General features: G+C 58.2%; 1 protein-coding gene across 7 annotated transcripts in view; it reads left to right on the top strand.

Moving 5' to 3' along the window:
- The window catches only part of TNS1 (tensin 1), a 283441-nt gene that overhangs the window by 28316 nt on the left and 232782 nt on the right, over window positions 1–22343 (top strand). The gene's annotated exons all lie outside the window — the stretch shown is intronic.

Raw genomic sequence — 22343 nt, 5'->3', positions numbered from 1 at the left:
CAAAGCGCCGCTGGGGACCTGGGCTGCTCCCTGCCGCCCGCGGGAAGTAAAGCTCATCCCTCCTGTTCCCAGCACCGGGCACCTTTCCTTTGTGCACCCAGCAAAGGTTGGTGTCTTTTCGAGCTGCCGCTGGGCACCCAGCGAGCCTTGGGCAGAGGTAGCTGCTGCTTCGCAGGTGAACGATCTTTCCTACTCCCCGGCCCCTAAAAGCAGGGTGAGATCCTGGCCCCGGGGAGGCCAGGGGGATTTTTGCTGTTGATTTCACTCTGAGTGATTAAAGCACACACATTTCCAACTGGTTCGCTTAGCTCCCCGGTGTACCCCCTTCACGGCAGCGAGAACGGAGGAGTTCTTGTCTCGGTGCTGCCTAGCCTGCTCGGATGTCATTGGTTGGAGCTGGTGGAGATGCCGATGCTCGGCCCCTGATTTCGGCATCAGCTGCTGGTTGGGGATGGCTTGGTCTCGAGCTGGGGGCTGGCTGATCTGGGTTTGTGGTGTCTCCGGGGCACTGGGGGAGAGCGCTGCTGGTGCTCTTGTGCCGGCTTTCCTTCGGGGGCACGTGCATTGCACTGCATGCGGGAGCTTCTTGTATCCCAGGCACCCGCCAGTCCGTGCGCCCGTAACCCATCGTGCTGCAAACATGCAGTGGATGCAGCAGGTAAATTTGGGGTGATGTGCTTGAGGAGTCTAGTCTACTGGCCTCCCAAAGCCCCCCATCCTGCTCCTTCACCTGCCTCTGCTGCTTGGATGCTTGCTGCTCCTTCTGGCTCCTCTGGAAGAGGCCGCGGGTTTCCTCGTCTGCTGCTGGCTTCTCCTTCTCCCGTTGTTTCCCCTGCATCTTAGAAGTGCTGGGACCCGTGTCTGTTCCAAATTGCAGTGCACAGGCCCCCATAAGCCCTAGTTGCCCTGCTCTGTGGAAGGCTGTTGACGGAGAAGGTCATCCATCCTTGCATGGGGGAGAGGGGGGTTGCACAGAAGAGCTGGGTATGAAACAGGGTCTCGGCCACCGTCTGCTTGCACTGTTGGATGCTGCGTGGGGAGGGAGAAGGGGAGGAATCTCCTCAGGTTGGCTGACAGGAGGACAGGTGATGCTGTCCCCAAACCCAGCCTAGGACCTGGCCATGGAGAGGGGGCCGGAGCGTCTGGGAGTCACTGTGCTGGTGGTGTCTGACGCAGCTTTCTCTCTATGTCTCTTCTCCAGCTGCCAGGAGCCACCCTGGTACGGCAAAGCCCCAAGCCGGGTCTCTCTCCTGGGGTCCCCCTCTGCGCGGGGTGTGCGCCGGATGATAGCTCTGGAGCATGTAGAGAACGGAGCTGGTGTCACCCACGGGATGGTGTGTTCTGTGTCCCCCCTCTGTGCTGTTCCACACAGGGTCTGTCTCTGGCACTCCTCCAGCACCAGGCCCCTGAGCCCCCACGCTGTTAGCTCTGTGGGCCCTGGGTCAATGCCCGGTGTGGGGCTGTCTGTCCTCACTATCTGGGCTCTCCTCCGAGACTCTTCCACTTTGGTTGCTGCTGGTCTCTCCTCGGTGCTGGTATCCCCAAAATGCAGCCACCTCTTCCCTCAGCTGGCCCTAGAAATGACGACACATCCAGTCCACCCTCGGGACGCTCCACTGCCTTTCTCCACAGTGCTCACAACCCACCATAGATCCTTCTCCTCACCCCCTATGTCCTTACGAAGACAGGCACCGGCAAAATGGATCGGACCCCAGGTCCATCTAGCCCCATATCCCATCTCTGATCGTGGAAGGTGTGAGAACCCCGCAGCAGCATATGGGAGATGATCTCCTTTGTTAGGTGTCTAATAGCGATTGGCTCACCCCGGAAGCAGGGAATTTAATATCCTGTCCCAAAGTTGTCCTACCATTAACTGGAATAACTCTGGATATCCTCATTAGCCAGAGAAATGTCCAATCCCTTTCTGAGACCTGCAACATTTCGGGCTGCAGCAACTTCCTGGGACAGTGAGTTCCACCGTCTTTCTCCCAAGTGGAAGCAGTTCTGCAGAAAAGGACCTGGGGGTTACAGTGGACGAGAAGCTGGGTATGAGTCAACAGTGTGCCCTTGTTGCCAAGAAGGCTAATGGCATTTTGGGCTGTATAAGTAGGAGCATTGCCAGCAGATCGAGAGACGTGATCATTCCCCTCTATTCGACATTGGTGAGGCCTCATCTGGAGTCCTGTGTCCAGTTTTGGGCCTCACACTACAAGAAGGATGTGGAAAAATTGGAAAGAGTCCAGTGGAGGGCAATAAAAATGATTAGGGGGCTGGAGCACATGACCTATGAGGAGAGGTGAAGGAACCGGGATTGTTTAGTCTGCAGAAGAGAAGAGTGAGGGGGGATTTGATAGCTGCTTTCAATTACCTGAAGGGGGGTTCCAAAGAGGATGGATTTAGATCTCAGTGGTGGCAGATGACAGAACAAGGAGCAATGGTCTCAAGTTGCAGTGCGGGAGGTTTAGGTTGGATATTAGGAAAAACTTTTTCACTAGGAGGGCGGTGAAGCACTGGAATGGGTTACCTAGGGAGGTGGTGGAATCTCCATCCTTAGAGGTTTTTAAGGTCAGGCTTGACAAAGCCCTGGCTGGGATGATTTAGTTGGGGATTGGTCCTGCTTTGAGCAGGGGGCTGGACTAGATACCTCCTGAGATCCCTTCCAACCCTGCTAGTCTATGATTCTAAGAGCCGGACCCCATGGTCTGGAACGGCCTTTCTGCTCATAGGCAGTGACTCGTGGTTCTGCAGTCCCCATCTGAGACGCCACCGTCTCTGATTCCCGCCACTCCCTCACTGAACTATCCCTGCTGCTCCACTTCCTCAGTCGGCCGCCCCAACCCTTGTCTGCCTGCGTCTCTGGCCGCCCTGCCTGCCCGAGAGTTTCCTATTCCCTAGGCAGACTGTGTTTGGCTGTTGGGCATCTGAGAGGCTCCTTGGTGGAAGACGCAAGGCAAACATGGCGCGGGTGGCAAGAGGCAATGAGATGTGTTCTTTCTCTTTTCTTCCTGAGCTTTGCCCTGCTGCGGAAAGACCCTTCCCGTTCTGACACAGGGCCATGTTTCTCCTCGCTGTCGCTGCTGGGTGTACAGAGCATCAGGTGTTAAGCTCCGCCACAACCTTAAACTCCACCCACAGCTTCAGTGGAAGGGCTTCAATGAGTGTCGGTGAACTAGGGAACACGGCCCTCATTAGGTTTCAGAATCAACGCTCCGTGCTGTTGTGTCTGTGTGCCGACACAAGAGGGCAGCACCGGAGTTGTTCATATTCGGGAGGTTTTCTTCACGACGGTGAAGGCCAGAAACAAAAATAATTGTTTGTTAAATGAAACCTCCTGGCTGGAGTGTCCAGGCTGCCAGGTTAGAGACGGGCAGTCCCGCGCAGTGTCCTATGGCCTGGGATGCCAACACTGACATGGAAACGGTGGGCCCAATTCTGGGAGGTGCAGGGGGTGCCCATGCAGCGAGGGGGGTGTCCTTCTGTGCCAAGGGTACTGCCCCTGACGGTGCTCACTGGCCTTCCTCCTGATCCATGTCTGTACTGGGACTCCAGAGGGCGGTGGGGTTGGGCGTGTTTCCCAGGTTAATGGCTGCAGCAGTGCTTAGATGCTGTATGTAGGACGCCATGGTGATGGTATTAAGGTTCAAGAGACCCAGGTTTGCTTCCCATCTCTGATATATGGGACCTAGGGCAAAGCAGTTTAATTTTTCTCTGCCTCAGTTTCCCCTCGGTGCAGTTGAGACTATCCTCCCTTTGTCTGCTCTGTTAGGCTGGGAGCTCCACGGGGAGCCTGCAGTCCTGCCTTGTCCGGGTGCATTGGACTCCTTGTGCCCTTGTCTCCCCTGGCATCTCCCCTCGTTGCACTCTGGCAAGAGGTGCAGTGTTGGGATTGTTCGCGTAGATGGAGGACTGGTGATCTCACCTCCGAGGTAGCTAGCATGTGGCATGGAGGCCAGGGCCCTGTCTACACTAGGGTTGAGCAGCAGCCGGAGAGCTCCCCAAATGACTGTGCATCCACAGCCTGTGTGTGTCCTGATCTTGGCTTCAGGGCTTGAGCTGGGTCTGCTCATTATTCCTGGGACTTAAAGCAGCACCTGGGACTCCCGTGGAAATCAGGGCCCCGCTGCGCCAGGCCCTGTACGTATCCTTAATAAGGGGCAGTCGAAATAGACGAGACAGAGGAAGGCGGGTGGGGAATGACTTGGCCGGGGTGCTGGCAGCTGTTCTTTTAGCTGAGGGCTCTTGGCCCAGGTCCCCGGGGTTGCTCAGCGAGGAAGAGCTGCAAGACTCCAGCCATGGGCTCCGGATAGACTGCAGAAGTGGCCCAGCCGCCCCGTCCTCATGCCAGCAAGGAAGGGGCCTCCATGCTTATGCCACCCAGCTCCTGTCAGGAGCCAAAGGCAGGGGCCAAGGCCCCCTTTATTGCACTTTGCCGAGTTCAGGCTCTCCAAAGTGGGGGGCAGCGCCCTGTCTCCCAGGCCCATGACTGTAGCCCAGTGCACGGGGGCGGGCATCAGAGGAAGAAGGTGGAGGGAGAGATACCAGCTCTTTGGTTTGGCCTGGCATGGCTCCAACGGAATAAATCAAAGTCCCAATGTTCCTGGCCCGGCCAGCCCGTCATTTTGGGTGTCTGTGGCTACGGCTTCAAACCTCAGCTGAGCCCTCGGGCTGTCACATTTCCAAACCCCCGCGAGCCGCCAGCGTGCGCCATCCACCGCGGCGGCTGCTGCTGCTCTCACTAACCCAGATGGGCTCCGTCTCGCTCGTTAGCCTGATCAGAGCAAAAATAAATAAATAAACTTGACCTTGGGTATGAGGTGATTCCCCCTCTCCCCCCACAAATGTCTTTGAGATTTTACACCCCATAGGAAGAGGAGAGGGGGAAATCTCAGTAGCAGGCATCCAGTGCCGTGGAGACCCTACAATAACACCGGGGTCTGGGGAGGAACAACAATGGGCGTTTGTAGAGCGCGCGGGGATGGCGGGTGCTGCAGCCCTGGAAAGAGCTGGAGGCGCTTGATTTTTTTGTAAAACCCTCACTGGGGCTGCCAAGAAACAATTAGACAACAACCACCGAGAAAACCAAATCCTGCTCCTTAAAAAAACACAGCGGGACTAAACTCCTCCTATTGCTGTGGGGGGCAATTAACTCCTGAAATGCTGGACTGGCACATGGGTGGTTTGTGCCATTCTCAGGTGCGTGGGCAATGTACTCTTGGGGGGGTTCTCATCCTTCCCCCCCATCCTATAAAAGCTCCACGGCCCACCTGTGCCACAACAACTGGGTTTTTGTATGTAAGAGCCAGGGCCAGCGTTAGGGGGTAGCAAGCAGGGTAGTTGCCAGGGGCCCCACGCCACTGGGGACACCACAAAGCCACATTGCTCAGTCTTCAGCTTCAGCCCTGGGTGGTGGAGCTCGGGGCCCCGGGCTGCAGTCTCATGCAGCAGGGCTTCGGTTTCAGCCCTGGGCCTTAGAGAGTCTAATGCCCGCCCTGCTTGGTGGCCCCTCTGGAACCTGCTTGCGGCCCCCCAGGGTCCCCAGACCCCTGCTTGAGAACCACTGCTCTAGTCTATTACCAGGCTGGATTTTTTAGGGTCAGAGTTGGGGGGGAAGGGGAACATTTGCTATTGGTGCAGGACGGGGGGACCCATCCTAAAAGTTAAAATTGCCAACAGATCTACTAGCTTCATAATTATTAGTCTAGTCTGTAGCTCTGGGCCACACAGTGCAAGGGGCTGTACAACCACAGAGCAAGGGCCAATCCCGGCCCCAAAGACTTTACGATCTACACAGAGGCCGCATAGCGAGGAAGAAGGAGGCCCGGAGGCGGTTGGTTATGCTCCAGCAGTCCCGCAGGGGGGCGGTGGTGAAATCAGGACTTGACTCTGGACCAGCCATGTCCTGACGTAGCATTTTTCTCCTTGCGAGTCGTCCTTCCTGTCCAGCCACGGCAGTGCCCCTTTAAAAAGCACCAGCCCAGGCCGATCACATGACCGGGTCTGTAAAAACCTGTTGGGTTCTATTTTGTCTGAAGCAGAAGAGGTTTGGCCGGCGCGGAAAGGGCTGTGTCTATAAATCAGCGGCAAAGGCGGGGGAATGGGGCAATGTTCTTGAGAATATTCTAGTCCCTGGGGGAAGACTGGCCTGCTGTGTGTGTTCCCAGCCAGCAAACGGTGCAGATCTGAGCCTTTCTCTTCGCAGCTCCGCAGGCCAGAAGGATGGGTGCAAAGTTACCATTTGCTCCGGGAGCAGGGCAGGGAATTCAGACCCCAGCCCCAGTTTCCTGTGGGGGCACTGATTAGAGACCTTTGCAGCAGGGGTGAGCGCAGGCAAAGCCAGCCACAAAGCCAACCACGGCTTGAAAGAACAGGCCCTGTCACTGGGCTGGGGACTTTGGGAGATCTAGGTTCAAGGCCTGCTCTGCCACACCATCGGTGCTGTGACCGTCAGTTGGCCGCTCAGGGTACGCCTGCATTGCACGCAAAGCCCGGATCTGTGGGACTCGTGTTCCCAAGCCTGGGTTCGAGGCGTCCACACTGCACTGAGAACCCTGGCTCTGCAACCGCCTTGCTGCGTCCACGCTGCAGTTCGCAGACCCGGTCCGAACCGTGTGTTCTCGTATCGCGGGGGGGTTGCCGCATACCAGGTTGCAGGAGAACTTGGCTCTCCGGCCCGTGAGAATTGAGCGGCCCTGTGTGGTGTCGTCTTGCCACGTCTCACGTCCCTGGTGCTGCAATGGGGGTAGCAGCCTGCCCTGCCTCACCAGGCGGGGGGTTGTGAGGATCGATACGTCACACTATGAGGAGCTCAGGTGCTCCGGGGATGGGGGCTGTAGTGAGACAGGTAGCTCTGCATTTCAGAAGCCGCGCCTGCACTTTGCCAGGCTCAGCGTCTCGTCGGCCCCGGAGGATTGCATGCAGAGGGCTGTGTCCACACAATGAATGCATGTGGTGGGGTGCATTGAAATCCTCAGAGGAGCAGGGCCAGTGATACAACCAGCAGAGACTACAGTTCCCAGCGTGCAGTGTGCTGCTCAGCTTAGGATGGAGCACTGCATGCTGGGACTTGTAGTCCCCATGAGCTGCAGTGGTGGGTCAAATTTAAGTCTGGCTGCAGCCTTTTCAGCACAGGTGTGTTCAGTGCGCCGAGGGGAGATGACTTCCAGCCCAGGCAACTTCAAGATTCGTGTCCCTTGGGAGGCAGCTGAAACCAGGGGACTTGGGCACCGTTTTTTCCTCTCTCCTTTCTGCGTGCAGAGGGCTCCGTAGGCCGGACCGTTTGAGCGATGGTTGAGCACCGCAGTCGGTGCAGAAGCAGGGAGCCGAGGACTTCGGCCAGCGCTGCTAGAGCGTAGGACAGTTGCTGTGTAGAGGAGTAGAAGGAGTTGATTAGATCAAGTCGAATCAACTTAATCTGTCGCTGCATCTTGAAATCCTAATCTGCAGCACTGCCCACCCCGAGACCTCCAAAATCCCGAGATTGGCTGAACAACCATGAGATTTTTTTTAAATACATGGCTTTTAGGTTTTGATTTGTTTTCTGGCGGTGTCATCCTTGCAGGTTGCAGCCATGACCTTTCCCCCCAAAACCACAAGGGCTAAAAAACATTTCTTTTTCTTTTTTTAAACAAAAGCTGTGATTTTTCGTTAATCCCTGGGACCAGGAACTGGGGCTTTAGAAAAAGCAGCACGTATCACAAGGCTTGTGATAAAATCGTGCGAGCTGGCAGGGCTGTGGCCGGGGTGGGGGGAATGAGGCCATGTGAACTGGGGGAGTGGTGCCCCCTGGAGATCAGAGGAGAGTACTGCACAGGATGGAGTTGGACTTGTCCTCTGCATGACGCGCTGCTGTGTGTGATAGACGCTGAACCGCAGAGGGTTGGGGGAGGGACTCCTTCGCTGCTTACTGTCACCGTCAAATTGGCCTGTGCTATTAATAAGGCTTACCTCAGACTTCAGGCATCCTTCCCTCCCTGCATTCCTGGTGATGGAGCTGCTGAGCCCCCCGGCCCCCACCAGAGAGCTGTTTCCTTCGAGCCCGCTCCACATGTATTCAGCCCTTGATTGCTCAAATTGCTGCCATCTGGTCAATGTTACGGTGAAACTTCCTGAGGCTGGTTGTAAAACACCAGGCCTGGGTCTTGGGGCACCAGGGCTGCCGCTTGCAGAGATGCTGGACGTTTATGCTCCCGGGAGCGTCCCGGGGAAGGAAGGCGCCTCAGTGTGGAAGGAATCCGGGTCCTTTTCCAGAGGCCTGATGAAGTTCATTATAGAGCAGCTCTTCCCACGCTGCCCTGACCTGGAGGGACCCCTCCTAGGGATGGGAGGGGCCGGCAGCCTCTGGAGCTCGCTTAAGCCTCGGTGCCAGTGGTGGGGTGGGCTGGGATGTGGCTCTCTCCTGTCTTGTGTCTGCGCGAGTGAGATCAGAATCAGGCCCTGGGGACAAAAGTTTTCCCGTCATTTCCCTGAGCTCTCCAGCTCCCTAATATCGTTGCCCACCCTCATGAGAATGGCCGTCGGATGAGATCCAGCCACCCCTGGTTTGTCCTGGTAGGGCTGGTGGCGAGGACGGGGCTTGTCTGGCTTGTGATTGCAGGGTGGCCCCGAGGGCCACACATGCCTGTTTTGTTATTGTAGGGTCTCCTCTGCGGGCTGAGCTGCACGTCCTGAGTGCCTCACCCCGCTTGGGGATAGTGGAGACCCTCAAGAGTGAGCCACATTCACTCTGGTGGCATTTCTGACCTGGCCAGACACAGGAAATGCTAAACCGCTTTGCAGTGGCTGCTCCCAAGAGAGATCCCTGCTCCATCACAAGCAGATGAGCTGGGGCTCTACCTTGGAGCCACTGGTGCCTCTGGGTGCTCTACGCTGCCCCATAAAATCCTTCCCTTCACCCCATCCCTTTCCCTCCCTAGGGCGTGTCCTGAAATGCTGCCTTGAACCGTGCATCCAGAGAGAGCACTGTGTGGTGCGCTCAGCTGTCCTTGCATGAGCAGGATTTAGGGACGCCCCTAATGGTGATGCTGGGCAGTGCAGGCTGGGAGCTGGTGAGCCAGAGAGAACCCCAGGGTCTGTCTGTGGCCAGTGGCCTCACCACCAAATCCCCTTTATCGTCCCCATAGCTGAGGTCTGCCTGCTCTCGACCCGGGCTGGGAACACTCCCCCTCGCATACTGGAAGTCGTCACTTGCAGTGAAAAAGCAGTGCGATTATATTTACTTGCAATGCATTATTCGACCACTAGACGTCTCTGTGCTGTACAGAATTGCAGGCAGGGCGTGGCCCCTGGTAAACATTAGGGAGACCACAGACCAAGCTGGGGTTCGAGCTGTGTGGAAGCTTATTTGTATGGTTGTCACGGAGTCACCGGGCGATGCTCTGGAACTGCTCCCCACCAAGCCAGTCAGGACTTTGGGGAGCCTCCTCTCCCTTGGAGCAGACTTGTTCAGGGCAAGAAGCTCACACGTCTTCACCTCCTGGGTCTCTCCTTGGAGCATTCAGCATCCTCTGCCCCTCCGTGCGCTTCCCCCAGCGAGTCCACCCCAGCGGGGTCCTGAGGTAGCCACCGGGTTCTGCACCCCCACTTTGCAGTCAGACGTGACTCTTAGCCAGCCAGTAAAACAGAGGTTTATTCGATGACAGGAACAGGGTCTAAAACAGAGCTTGTAGATACAGCGAACCGGACCCCTCGGCCGGGTCCATTCTGGGGGGCAGTGAGCCAGACCCCCAGGTCTGCCCTCCACCTTTGACCCCAGCCAGCTCCAGACTAACAACCCCTCCCAGCCCCTCCTCTCTCCTTAGCCCCTTTCCCGGGCCAGGAGGTCACCTGATCCCTTTGTCTCCAACACCTTCAGCTGGCACCTTTGCAGAGGAGGGGCCCAGGCCATCAGTTGCTAGGAGACAGAGTGTCAGGCATTTAGGTGCACTGGCCATTGCTCTGCCAGATACTTAAGAACTGCCATGGGGACACTGAGGCACCAATACAGTATTCAGAGAAAACATTAAGAACTTTTCCAGTTCGTCACATCTCTCCCCCCTTCGGGACCGAACTGAGCGAGGTCACTACAGCCAGTGACCTGGGGAAATTCGAACCCACCAAGGTTCCCATGGATGCCCCAGCATCTCTCCCATTCCTTGGTGTGAGTTACATCAGGACAGTCCAGTCTCACGCCCTCCCTTAGGTCAGGTGTGCTTGATGGCACTTGCAGGCCGCATGTGGGAAGGTTTATGCAGCTTGAACCCTTTTGCCACCCCAGTACCCCTGGGGTTCAAGCTGGGATTGGGTCTTTTCCCAGCACTCTGATCTGTGATTCGGGCTCCCTTGGTTAAGAGCCCCCATCTTGGCCTTTTCCAGCTCTGGGCTTGGGCAGCCGCTTCCCACTTTGTGGCCCAGACATAACACCTCTGCCGTCCCCCCTTGCACTTTTCAGCTTTTACCGTCAGTCCCACCTCCTTGAGGCAGCCCAGCCCCCTCTTCACCTGGGACACCTGTTCCTCCCACGTCTGGCTAAAGATGCACATGTTACCAGTGTCTGCCAGGGCCAAGTTCTCCATCTCCCTCTGCTTGTCTAGAATCTCCCCAGGCCTAGGCATGGGGTCGGCATCGGACACTGTGATGGCTTTAAGCTTCTGATAGCCCCCATAAAACCAGATCATCCTGTCTCGCTTGGGGATCAGCCCCACGGGTAAGGCCCATGGGCTGTAAAACGGCTGGATCCCATCTAAAGCAAGCATGTCCCTGACCTCTCTCTCCAGGTTCTGGGCTGCTTTCCCAGTGACTCTGAATGGGAAACACCTGATGGGGAGATTGGCTCCCACCTCAGGGAAGAGATCCTCCCGGGGGTTTTCCCCCTTCTTCATCCAATCCTCCCTCTTCAGGTTCAGGGGTCCCCTCACTCTCCTCCCATCCAGCAGCTCGAAAGGGAAGAACCCTGTGGATTCCTGGGGTACCACGAGCTGCCTCCCGATTCCCCCCAGTTCTACTTCCCCTTGGGGAGCCCATTCCCAGTACAGGAATCCCTCCTCCTGCAGGACTCTGTCCCTGCAGCCTTCCCCAAGGGGGTTTGCAGTGCTGTGGCCAGCAAGTTCCCTCAGCTTCTCCAAGGAGGGATCCTTCTGCAGCTCAGTCTGGGTTTCAGCGGCTGGGGCAGGGAGTGGGACCTGCTCCCTCTCGCTGGCTGGACCTGGGGTCACAGCCCCCCTGAGCCCTGTCCCTGGTAGCTCCCTTCCTGCTGTGTAATCACTTCCCAGCAGCACGTCTGGACCAGGCAAACCTGTTTGGCAGCTGACCTGCCCTGCCTGGGTGTCCCCCAACTCAGCTGGGGTCTCAGCTCCCCCCGTGCTCAGCATTGCCCTTGCAGTCCCAGTGGGGCCAGGCAGTGAGCTCTCTGCTCTGGTCCCAGCATCACAGCCAGCGTGAGCCCCCTCTCCGGTGTGCAGGGGGGCGGGGAGCATCTCTCCCTCCCACTCAGCCCCAGGGGGCTGGTTACAGGTAGGCAGGTATCCTGAGCCCAGCAGCCCCTCCCCCCTGCCAGCCAGGTTATTTGCATTTTCACTGACCATTTCCATCCTAGCCAATTGGTTCCCTGGATTTGAATTCAAACCCTTGGCCGTTACAGGAGCGGGGCCTGGATCCTGTCCCATGGGGAGACAGTCACCCCCCAACAGGGCCTCCCAGCCGATATCGTGGAGAACCCCAACTACCAGCCAGCCCGACCCCTTCTGGGTCTGCACAGGGATCTGGGCCATAGGCAAGGCGAGGGGCTTCACCCCAGGGAACTTCACCCAGGTTCCACAGTCCCTCAGCATCTGGGGCTGCACCACCACAGTTCTCTCTGTCCCAGGGTCTCGCCCCTGCAGGCGTGTTTCCTCACTGACCCCTGGGCAGCCCCATATGTCTCTCTGCTCCACCATCACCAATCCACGCTGCTGCTGCTTCTCCTGCAGCTTTTCCTCGGGCTCTTGCTTTCTCTCACGGTCCTCTCGCTCTCTCGGGCTCTGCTCCCATCCCATCCGTCTCCAATCTCCTGATGGGGAACCCAATCGTGAAGACCCTCGTCTGATTGGGGACCAGACTCCCGGGGATGCCTGGCTGGTGCTCCAGCTGCTCTCAGATCCTCTTGTAGCCCCATCTGGGCCAGGAATCTGCTCCTCAGAGCGGTGCTTCTCCTTCAACTGCACGATTAACTGTGCCTTGGTGAATCTCCCCATGCGTAACCCTCTCTTTGTGCACAGGATCACAATGTCCTTCTCAAGGAGATGGTGATAGGCCATCACTTCACCGTTCCCAAGTGGCTCTGGACTCACAGGCCTGTGTGCTCTTGGCTCCCCCATGGTTTCCAGGAAGAACCCCGGGTGTGCCAGCCCTTCTCGTGATCACCACCTCTTTGCCAGGATTGAGCTGCAGGCTCCTCCGCCCCGGGACTGCTCCTGCAATCCCCAGGGGAACCCTGCTACTGCAAAATCCTTCTCTCTCCCAGGGTCGAGCGGCAAGCTCCTCCGCCCCTGAGACTGCTCGCTGCAGTCCTCCGGGGGACCCCGTTACTCCAACAGTCCTTCTCGCTGGTCACACACTCCCAGAGGTTAACCGCCCCCTGAAACCGTCCCACTCTGAGCCTTCAGCATGCCTGGCCCTCATTATCCCTCCTTTGTTTTACTGCTCCCCAGTCACTTACTGCAAGCAGCGCCATTCACGGGGTGCAGTACATCCCACCGCTGCCACCAGTTGTCACGGAGTCACCGGGCGATGCTCTGGAACTGCTCCCCACCAAGCCAGTCAGGACTTTGGGGAGCCTCCTCTCCCTTGGAGCAGACTTGTTCAGGGCAAGAAGCTCACACGGCTTCACCTCCTGGGTCTCTCCTTGGAGCATTCAGCATCCTCTGCCCCTCCGTGCTCTTCCCACAGCGAGTCCACCCCAGCGGGGTCCTGAGGAAGCCACCGGGTTCTGCACCCCCACTTTGCAGTCAGACGTGACTCTTAGCCAGCCAGTAAAACAGAGGTTTATTCGATGACAGGAACAGGGTCTAAAACAGAGCTTGTAGATACAGCGAACCGGACCCCTCGGCTGGGTCCATTCTGGGGGGCAGTGAGCCAGACCCCCAGGTCTGCCCTCCACCTTTGACCCCAGCCAGCTCCAGACTAACAACCCCTCCCTCAGCCCCTCCTCTCTGCTCAGCCCCTTTCCCGGGCCAGGAGGTCACCTGATCCCTTTGTCTCCAACACCTTCAGCTGGCACCTTTGCAGAGGAGGGGCCCAGGCCATCAGTTGCTAGGAGACAGAGTGTCAGGCATTTAGGTGCACTGGCCCTTGCTCTGCCAGATACTTAAGAACTGCCATGGGGACACTGAGGCACCAATACAGTATTCAGAGAAAACATTAAGAACTTTTCCAGTTCGTCACATCGATTGAACACCGTTTGTCGTAACTGGCTCTGTGAATACTGCAGTGCTGAGTACGGTGGAGGAGCTCTAGCAAACAGGATACATGGATTCTGACAGGCGAGATCTGTTACATCGAGTGCCCAGGGAACAATCCAGCAGCGGCCTCAACTTGGAGCGGTTTCCAGAGCTTCCGCAGCCGATGATGCTGTCAGCCTGGAGCCTCTCTCCCTGACAGAGATCCAGAGCCTGAACAGCAACATCCTGGATGGGTTTGTTGGCAAAAGTGGGGCTCTGGAGTTGCTCTGCCAGGAGGCTGGACGAATTCCATTTCCCAAGCGCTCTGCTGCGTGTTAGCGTTCTTCCGTGTGAGCCTCCCCAAGGGCTAAACGAGCTGTCCAGTGCATCACGGGCAGGGGGCAGAGGTGGGTGGAGGGCAGTACGCAGTCCTTATGTTGTCAGTAGTGACCAGGGAACTTCGGAAACTTCTGAATTCAGATGAACAGGCTCAAATGTGGCTGCTCTCTAACCTCTCCCAGTTCCTTTGGGCTCTGCTGACTTGGAGATGTCGGCATATTCACGTCTGCTCCCAGCCAGGGACTGGAAAACGAACCGTTCCTCTCCAACCTGAGTATTTTGCATCTGAGCGTGATTCGGAACCCAAGCAGGGTTTGGGGTTTCTGGTTGGTTCCTATTCTGTCTGCAGTGGTTTGGGTCAGTGCGTCTGCACGGCGCCGGTTCAGTGAGAGCTTGGAGTCTTGGATCGGTTCTTGTTTTCACCTGCACCGGTTCGCCCAGTCTGAACTGTGAGTGGGGACAGCACTGTTACGGCTGAGGGTCTTTTAAGTCCCTCTCAGGACATATAACGTTGTGGCACAACAGTAAAGGCTGCAGTAGAGACATATTCTGTGCCCCTTCTTTGCTGGGGAAATGCAGCCCCTCTAGGGTGGAGCACAGCAGCTGCTGAATGGTGCACAACACTTCCCTGGTGCCAAGATGATGGATGCCACTGAAACACTAGGGTGGCAAGAGGCTGTGTGCGTGTGCAGGATGGGTGGGGAGGCAGAAAACTTTGTTAAAAATGGGGGTTGGGGGGTGGAGAAAAGCATTAGCAGGATCCGAGGGGGACAGAGGTTTGAGACAACTGAGCAGCTCCTTAGCTGCATAAGTAGAGGGGCAGGAGGAGTGCGGCGCACGGCCTTGGCCTGGGCCCACATGGGCTCCTGTGCCATGGGCAACTTGGGCCTTGCAGCTCAGGGAGGCCCTTGCCAGCCTCCTCCTCAGCGCAAACCTCAGCTGAGGGGGTCTCATCCCCTTTGGCTGCATCTTGTTGAATGCTGGACCAACAGCCCTGCAGCCTTTCTCCCCGCCAGGGGTGTCAGCAGGGCTGCCAGACCCGGGATACGGGGGGGTTTGGAAAGGATCCCCGTCTTTGGCCCTGTTCGCCCCTTGTCCTGTCTGCCCATGTGCTGTGTGTGGCCGATGGGGGCGCCTGTCTGGGAACTGGGCCCGCTCACTGGAAGCAGCACCACTGGCAGACACAGCCCCTGGGCCCTGATCCCTTGCTAAGGGCTAGGGAACCAGGAGGTGAGGGGAGTTGCTGATCAGACCTGTGGAGAGCCACCTGCAGGGTCATTTTGATGATTCCTCACCCCTCCCGTATTGCCTGGTGTTTGTTCTGCCCTGGCGGCCATTCCACGCCCTCCCTGGCAGCCGGTCCCTTCGCCCGGGCTATTCTTAGCATCTTCATGTTCTTCCCTAAATATTTCCTCTAAACTCCCTTCCTCCCCCGCTGCAGCCCAAATCCCGTGACCTCTTGTTCTGCCCTAGGCTGCTCATAAGCAGAGATGATCCCTGTCTTCTTTGTTGGGTCCCTGCTGCATGTTTGTAGGCAGCTGTCCCGGCAGAATTCCACCCCCTGGCTCGGCACGTCCAGGTCACTTGCCCTCTCCTTGAAAAAGTCTTAGCATTCGGAGGGGTCGGGGGCTGTTACACGTATCACGCTGGTTCATAGAGGCTGCCGTTTAGATCCTGGCCCCGTTGTGCTAGGCAATGTCAGAAAAGGAGGCACAGTGAGATCAAGTGACGTGACCAAGGTCACACGGAGAAGCGGTGGCAGAGACTGGAACTGACGCTGGATCCCCCGAGTCCTAGTTGAGGACCTTCCTTGTGAGGCCATTCGTCCCATTGCCTTCCTCTCGACACTCTCTCCCATTTGTCCAGGTCTGACAGGTGGTGCCCAAAGCTTGTGGGAAGGGTCTTGAGCCATTGCCCTAAATCCTGGGGAGCTTAAAGCTAGCAGGAGGCTGGGGTCTGACCTGTCCCTGCAGCGCTGCTGGTGGCCGGGGCCTGAACAGAACCAATCGGACCGGTACAAACTCTCCCTCTCTGTGTAGGTCCTGGAAGGAACTGCAGACTGTAACAGAAAGACTCCAGCTAGTCCCCTTGGTGAGGTGAAACCCTGGTGGTTCCCATAGCTCTGTGCCCAACCTGAGCTCCGGCGGCCAGGCCTGGCATCGTGGGCTGGCGATGCCTGCAGCTGGTTGGCCTTTTCTAGGAGACGGCGCGTTCTATAGAGGCCCCTGGGCCCTGCTGGGGAAGTGGGAAGCTGGGGCGTGGACTAAAGACCCCCCCCAGTGTGTTTTACCCAGCCGCTCCCCTGCCCCCATTCAGCCCCAGTCTGGCTCGAAGCCCAGCCCCAGGGGCTTGGCAGCTGCTGTCCCAGCCCAGGGCCGTGCACGCAGAGCACCATGGCGAGCCATGCAGGACAGAAGGCACTTCCACTTTGTTAGCGGGGGCTGCAGCCCGCCTGCTTGCACCCTCATGAATTCACCTGTGGGGGCCGTCCGGCCAGAGGAGATGTCCCCGGCGCGAGTGTCAGGAGGGTCTGGCTGCCCCAAGTCTGGCCTAGGGATGGGGCTCGGGGTGGCCAGCTGGTCAGCCGCGGAGGCTACGCTGCTATTCGTAGTGGGTCAGGGCCATCAGAGCTAGTGTGGGGACGTCTGCACTGGCCGGAAATCGCACCCCCGGCTCCAGTGTGGGACCTCCAGCCCGCGGTCCGGGGACGGTTGGAGCAACAGCGCCGGGGCAGTTAGAGGAGAACGGTGGAGAGAGTGAGAGGAAAGGGCTGGAGGGTGTAATGGGGAGTGAGGGTGTGTGTGTGACTGTGCAGGGTGAGTGTGACAGGGAGGGGAGTGGGGAGGTGTGCGTGTGACTGTGCAGGGCGACTGTGATGGGGAGGGGAGTGGGGTGTGTGTGTGTGTCTTTGTGGGGCAAGTGTGATGGGGAGGGGAGTGGGGTGTGTGTGTGACTGTGCAGGGCGAGTGTGACGGGGAGGGGAGTGGGGTGTGTGTGTGACTGGCAGGGTGAGTGTGATGGGGAGGGGAGTGGGGTGTGTGTGTGACTGGCAGGGTGAGTGTGATGGGGAGGGGAGTGGGGTGTGTGTGTGACTGTGCAGGGTGAGTGTGATGGGGAGGGGAGTGGGGTGTGTGTGTGACTGGCAGGGTGAGTGTGACGGGGAGGAGAGTGGGGAGGTGTGTGTGACTGGCAGGGTGAGTGTGATGGGGAGGGGAGTGGGGTGTGTGTGTGACTGTGCAGGGTGAGTGTGATGGGGAGGGGAGTGGGGTGTGTGTGTGACTGGCAGGGTGAGTGTGACGGGGAGGGGAGTGGGGTGTGTGTGTGTGTCTTTGTGGGGCAAGTGTGATGGGGAGGGGAGTGGGGTGTGTGTGTGACTGGCAGGGCGAGTGTGACGGGGAGGGGAGTGGGGTGTGTGTGTGACTGGCAGGGTGAGTGTGACGGGGAGGAGAGTGGGGAGGTGTGTGTGACTGGCAGGGTGAGTGTGACGGGGAGGAGAGTGGGGAGGTGTGTGTGACTGTGTGGGGCTAGCGTGACGGGGAGGAGAGTGAGGCGTGTGTGTGACTGTGCGGGGTGAGCATGATGAGGAGGGGAGGGGAGGGGGGCCACGTGTGACTGTGCAGGGTGAGTGGGATGGGAGTGGTGTGTGTGTGTGTGTGTGTGTGTGCAGGGCGAGTGTGATGGGGACGGGAGTGGGGAGGTGTGTGTCTGTATCTGTGTATCTGTGCGGGGTGAGTGAGACGGGGAGGGGAGTGGGGAGGTGTGTGTGACTGGCAGGGTGAGTGTGACGGGGAGGAGAGTGGGGAGGTGTGTGTGACTGGCAGGGTGAGTGTGATGGGGAGGGAAGTGAGGTGTTTGTGTGACTGTATGGGGTGAGCACGATGGGGAGGGGAGGCCACATGTGACTGTGCAGGGTGAATGTGACGGGGACAGGAGTGGTGTGTGTGTGTGTGTGTCTGTGCGGGGTGAGTGAGACGGGGATGGGAGTGGGGTGTGTGTGTGTGTGTGTGTGTGACTGTGCGGGGTGAGTGTGATGGAGAGGGGAGTGAGGTGTTTGTGTGTGTGTGTGACTGTGCGGGGTGAGTGTGATGGGGAGGGGAGTGAGGTGTTTGTGTGACTGTGCAGGGCGAGTGTGATGGAGGAGAGTGGCGTGTGTTTGTGTCTGTGTGGGGCGAGGATGGGGGAGGAGAGTGGAGGGCCGATTGTGTATATGTGGGGCGGGGCAGGGATGTGCCAGGAAGGGGCTGTACTGTGCCAGCTGTGGTTGTCGTCCCCAGTGTCTGTCCCGCAGAGAGCACCTGGCACCTACCCCCCGTCAGCCCCCCCCCCAGAGGCAGTGCTTCCTCAGCTCAGGGATCGGGGCTGTTCCCATGCCCTGGGAGGACCTGGCTTGTCATCCCTGTTTGCTGTCTGTGTGTGTGAGTAGGGGGGGCCGGCTGTGGGATCGTTATGGCAAGGGGGGGTGCACGCAGGAGGCTGACAGCCAGCGCTTCCCCCCCTCGCCCTGTGGGGCACGGGGCTCCTGGCCTGCGATGAAATGGGTGCGGGGCCAGGGGAGCAGGCAGGGATGCTAATTCGGGCCCAGCACACAGTGCCTCATCTGGGAAGCATTAAGCCGCTGCAGATGCCCATGTAAGGCTGTCCCTGCAGCCGGCGAGCGGCCAGCCCCCGGCAGCGAGGCCAGGGGTCAGCGCGGTTCTGGGAATTTTTACGTGCCTACAAATCACTGCTCCCTTCTGGCTGGGGTTGTGTGTGTGCGTGAAGGGGGGAGCTCCCCCTTATTCAAGGCTGTTCTCCCCCCCCCCCCCCCCGAGACTGGCAAGTGAAGCAGCTACAGAGCCTCTGTCATTCTCAGCTGAGACCTCGACCCCTCTCTCTGTCTCTGCCGTCCTCTGGAATGGCTGACACCCCCTGATCCCAAATCTTGGGGCAGAGCCTGCCAGAGCCTGGCTCCCTGCCACTTCCGACAGAACAAAGTGGGGCCAAAACCCTCCTGTCAGGCATGAGAGCCTAATCCTGCCGGCAGATCCCACTGGGCTGGAAGCCACAAGGAGGGGTTTTGCTGCCCCCTCTCCACATCAGCACATCAAGGGGAGAGGCAGGCAAGGAGGCCCCCTGTCCTTAGCTGTCTTTGTGTGCTATATTGAATCCTCCTGGGAGGTAGGCATCCGTTTTACAGCTAGGAAAACTGAGGCATGTAATCACCCAGGGAGTGAGTGGCAGAGCCAGGGGTAGAAACTGCAGAGCCTTGTCCTTGCCTGGCCGGATGCGTCTTCCTCCACCTACGGCTCTGCGATTGGCAGCGTGCAAACCGGAGAGCCCAGAAACTTGTTGAGCAAGGCCAGAAGGGGCCATTCTGACCATCTAGTCTGATCTCCAGGCCAGAGAACCTCTTACAGGGAGTTTTGCTTTCAGTCCAGGGCCGGCTTTAGGCCGATTCCCTCGAATTGGGCCTCGCGCCTAAGAGGGCTCCATGCCCAGCCAGAGCGTGGCAAGCCCACAGCCCTGCTCCCCAGGCCATAGCACTGGGTGGAGCACTGTAAGCCCTGCAGCCATGCAACCCTGGCCAGAGAGTAGCAAGTCTCCTGGCCCCGCTACCCCGTCCGGAGCGCCAGCCCGAGCGCAGCAAGTCCCACGGCCCCGCTTCTCCTGCTGGAGTGCAGCGGCCCTGCTACCCCGGCCAGAGGCCAGAAACCGTGCGGCCCACTTCCCCAGCGGAGCACGGCAAGCCCCACCGCCCCCTTGCCCCAGCTGAAGAGCGGGCCGACAGTTCTCAGCTTGCGGCCCCGCTTCCCCGGCTGGAGAGTGGCAATCTGAAGTGCCACCGAAGACTTGGAATGCCACCCGGTGAGTACAAGCCCCACAAATTTGGCCCTGCACTTGCTAAAGCCGGCTTTGGGCCAGCTCATATCTGGTGGTTGAGCTAGAGCAGATCTCTGAATGATGGAGATGCTGCCATGTGATTGATTGATAGATTCCCAGGCCAGAAGGGATTGTTGGGAACATCTAGTTTGACCTTCTTGAGAATGGGCCAGAGAACTGCCCCAAAATCATTCCTAGAACAGATCTTTTAGCCAGACGTCCGTGTCCCTTGGAAACTGTGCCCGGGGAAACTGGTAAAATCCAAAATCCTGGCTCCAAACTTGGTTCACAGGAGGATTTTCCAGCCTCGCCCTGGCTGGAAATGCCCAGATATCATTGCTGATAAGCCCTTTGGGGTGGGGACCATCTGCTCTGTGTTTGTGCAGCACCCAGCACCATGGGGCTCCTAGAAACAACTGCAACATACCTAATATCCCGGAAAAGGCTCTTTGGGGCGAAGGAGGGGATTGTGGTTTGTGGCGTAGGCAGAAGCTGTAAACAGAGGAAGTCTTTCTCTTTGCCAAGAGCCAGTTCTCTGAAAACATCTGACTCGACCTTTGGCACATGCAGGCTTTCGGGTTCCTGTCGGAGCCTCCCAAACTTCTAGCGTTCCCATGCCATGCCTGGGAGCGCCCAGGTAGAGCCAGGGACAGGTCTGGCCACCCCTGAACTCAGAGAGGGGATGAAAGACGTTTCTGGATCCGTCCTTCCATCCCCATCCCTGTTCATGCCCTTTCCTAGCTTCTTAGGTGCAAAGCTCTGCTGGAGTCGGGGGCACGGAGCCATGACTGTTGATTGCACTGGGTGAGAGAGGAGACGGGCGTTTGGATCCGTCCCCTGTGCTGGACAGGAATCCAGGACACAGTGTATTATCCTGCATCCCGGTTTGCTTTCACGGGGGCAGTAGCCACGGTTGGGGGACCCCAGGGGCCGATCTGTTTCTTAGCAGCCGGCTTGCAGGGAGGAATGTGCTCACTGGGTGAAAAGGAGACTGCGAGCAGTTGGGATGCAGCTGGGTTATGTTCTCCCTGAAAAGAAAGTGGCAGGCAAAAGTGGGCCTGGGCCAGAGGGCGGCATGGGCTGCAGGCTGGATCCGGCACGGGTTTTGCTCTCGCACTCAGCAGCAGGAGGACGATGGCTTGTAGTAGAGTAGGACTTTGTGCGTGGAGTTCTGGTGAAGTCAAAGGACCTGCGGATCTGGGCACGTGGCCGGCATGTTTCCTCTTCGCTGCACAGACCCCGTCTTCCTCGGTCATGCTGGCTGGGCCCGAGCGGGACTTTCTCATTTGGTTTAAAAAGCCAAAGGAATGAAAATCAAGGGGTCTGTGGGTCGCACTGCCATGTTGTAACTGCGTTCGTCGCCGCTCGGCTCCCGGGGCGGGTGGCAGAGTAGATAGAAATAAGAACCGTCGTTTGCAGGGTGAGTGGAGGGAGTTTTGGGCTAGGGCTGGATTTTGATAGGTACCTAGAAAGCACGAGACTGGCCCTGTCTGTGATCCCTTCCCCTCCGCACAGCCCAGAGCCTCGCTGGCCCGTTAGCCGTCTCGGCTGCCCATAACCCGAGACGTATTTGCATCTTCTGCAATCTGCTCCTCGCAGTGGCAGTCTGGGCTGCGTGGCCTCGCTAGAGAGCAGGGCCCCACCTGCCACCATACAGCAATGGGGAGGGGTTCCTGCTGCTTTGCCTCAGGTGCCCCAAAGGTCTCCAGGGAAAAAAGAAAAGCAGACACTGTTCCCCCCTCCGCCAGGCTCCCGGGAGAGATCTACTGGCTAGCTGCAGGGACAGCCATCGGCACTTTGGGAGGAGCAGTGACCCAGCCCTTGGGGCACCGGGCGAGCACTGGAGAGATCTGGTTCCATTCTCTGCCGCAGGGTTACCTCTGTCTCTCGCAGGTCCCTGCCCTAATGGATAGTAACAATCGCGAGGGCACAGGACCGTGGAGGTTTATCTGGATACTAGGCAGGGGTTAGCAGCCAAGGGAAAAGCTCGGCGCGTGCGTACACTCACACACACACACACACACACATACACAAAATATATCTGAGCGTACACATGTAATATGCATTTAATAATACAGAGCAAGAGAGATCCCAGACTCAGGGAGGGTCAGCGCTTTGGTTTTGGGGGCTTGGGTACATAGTCATTAGTGTGGGTTACCCGAGGGGGCTCCCCTCTGCCCATATGGCATCAGTGCCTGACAGGGTGCTGTGTGTGCTGTGCTTGGGTACACCCAAGGCCCTGCTGGCTCCTGGGGATCAGAGGCTCTGGTGCCTCTTGGCGTCCTGGCTGAATTCCTCTTGGAAATTCAGTTGGCAAGGCCAGTTCTCTACCATCTGCAAACTGGGAGCACTGGCCTGTCTAGTGGGCACCAGTACGGAAGGGCTGGGGGACTGGAACCCCTGACACGTGTATGTGACCCCCCCTGGGTGGAGTGATCGCAGCGCATCCGATGGCTCCTTTCACATTGCCGTTTCCTGGGCCCTCTGACCCTGGGCTGTTTTCATCTCTCTGCCTGGACGCTGGGCTCAGCAGCTGGAAGAGGATCCAGAAGTTTGTCTTCCCCCCGCCTTCCCCCGGCCTTGGTGTTTGTCTGACAGCAATTCATACGATGGAGAGAGAGGTGCCTGAATGAGTAACGGAGGGTGCTGCGCTGGGACTGGATCCATTTCTCCGAAGCCTGGTTGCTTCTCAAATTCTGGGATGGAGGGAGCATGGGAAGGGGCGATCTGTGACCCAGCCCCTCCTGGGGTGCT

Source organism: Gopherus evgoodei, chromosome 11, assembly GCF_007399415.2.
Source record: "Gopherus evgoodei ecotype Sinaloan lineage chromosome 11, rGopEvg1_v1.p, whole genome shotgun sequence".
Lineage (NCBI taxonomy): Eukaryota > Metazoa > Chordata > Testudines > Testudinidae > Gopherus > Gopherus evgoodei.
The sequence above is the reverse complement of the archived record's forward strand: the minus strand, read 5'-3'. Positions and strand labels throughout refer to the sequence as shown.